The 1661-nt window shown below is 42.7% G+C and overlaps 1 non-coding gene across 1 annotated transcript; it reads right to left on the bottom strand.

The window, feature by feature from the left end:
• Window positions 1–1229: 1229 nt before the first annotated feature.
• LOC111590095 (U2 spliceosomal RNA) lies at window positions 1230–1426 on the bottom strand. Its single transcript, XR_004852365.1, has one exon. It is a non-coding gene; the product is annotated as a U2 spliceosomal RNA (small nuclear RNA).
• Window positions 1427–1661: the final 235 nt, after the last annotated feature.

Below are 1661 nucleotides of genomic sequence, written 5' to 3'. Positions count from 1 at the left end.
GCCCAATCGGCATCCGAATAACCAATCAAATCAAATGTGGATCCCCTGGGATACCAAAGCCCAAACTTAGGAGTATAAACCAAATATCTCAAGATTCGCTTTACGGCCGTAAGGTGAGCTTCCTTAGGGTCGGCTTGGAATCTTGCACACATGCATACAGAAAGCATAATATCCGGTCGAGATGCACATAAATATAGCAAAGAACCTATCATCGACCGGTATACCTTTTGATCGACGAATTTACCTCCTTCGTCGAGGTCGAGATGCCCATTGGTTCCCATGGGTGTCTTGATGGGCTTGGCATCCTTCATCCCAAACTTGCTTAGAATATCTTGACCCATTTAATAGTGTCTGGGCCAACCCGGCACGAGCGTCGTGCGGTGCTTGGGCCGTAGCCTCGGCCCGTGGTGTTGTCCTGTCCCGGCACGATTTTTTATTTTTCAAAAAACATATATACATATGTACAATTTATATTCAATATTGTAAACATTTGAGCATAATGTTCTACTGGTTAGATAGCTTCGCCGAATGTCTTCCAGCCACCCTTTTTCCATTAGGGTGTGGGTTCAAACCCCACCTATTGCTTTTTAATATTTTACGTTGAGTTGATTTTAAAGAAATGTAAGGACTTTTTTGTAAAAAGATGACGTAGGACTACCGTTGAAACTTGTGCTTTAAGTATAGTAGAGACATGCACTTCATTAACTTATTATAGCAAGGTTGGCTTAATGGCCCATATCGAAGGCCTTACGTTGAGTTGATTTTGAAAAAATGTAGGTGCTTTTTGTATTGAGACTGTTGCCAATGAAATAAGACATGGTTTCATGAGAACTTTAGATTAATAGAAGTCCTCATTCTAAATTTTCTTATTGTTATCGGCTCTGTAGTCTTGCTGTTGTAGTTGCAAGATTTCTTGTAAAGCAGACGCTCGCACTCAGGTTTCAGCACCATTACTAGTAGTATTAATATATGGTTGTGCACGATTTGACAATGTTCTCTAACCTACTACTGCCCTGAAACTGATAAGCTCCTCGACCTCAAGGTAACGAGATAAAGTTCACATCCTACAAGTCCAATTTAACTCACTAATCAGGTCCAACTACAAGTCCGATATATTAACTTTAAACCCAAGTATTTAGAACGCAGAGCTTTTCATTTGACCAGGTGACTGTTGAACTTTAAACCAAGTCCAATATAACTTTAAAACAGAAAATTTAACTTAGACTTGGTTGGGGCGCGCCAGGCTTGGGCAGTAGTGCAACGCCCAAGCGACACATGAGGACCCCAGTAGCAAGCTACTGTAGTGAGTCCTCCCCCACAAAAAATAAATTTAATATCGAAGTGAACACATGGTTCACATATCAGATATTAAACTGATAAGAACAGATACTACACTTGATCTTAGCCAAAAGGCCGAGAAAGGTATGCTTTGCTATGAGGTATAGGATCGTATTTTATAAGCCTCCTCTGGCTCCGCTGGTCCAAAGCTTCCGGGGTGGCACTAAACTGAGGCGCGCTCCAGTGCTCCACGCACACGTCGCGCGCTATTTTGGTTAGCGGGTCGCTGTGGAAATATGCTCGCCATGGCCCATCAATAGCTAGCCCACTGAAGAATCCGTCGGGCCTGGAATTCACTCAGTCTTCTCCATCAGGCTTCGTCA

This window comes from Zea mays, chromosome 8 (genome assembly GCF_902167145.1).
Source record: "Zea mays cultivar B73 chromosome 8, Zm-B73-REFERENCE-NAM-5.0, whole genome shotgun sequence".
NCBI classification, from domain to species: domain Eukaryota; kingdom Viridiplantae; phylum Streptophyta; class Magnoliopsida; order Poales; family Poaceae; genus Zea; species Zea mays.
This window is presented reverse-complemented; position numbering and strand designations above follow the sequence as displayed.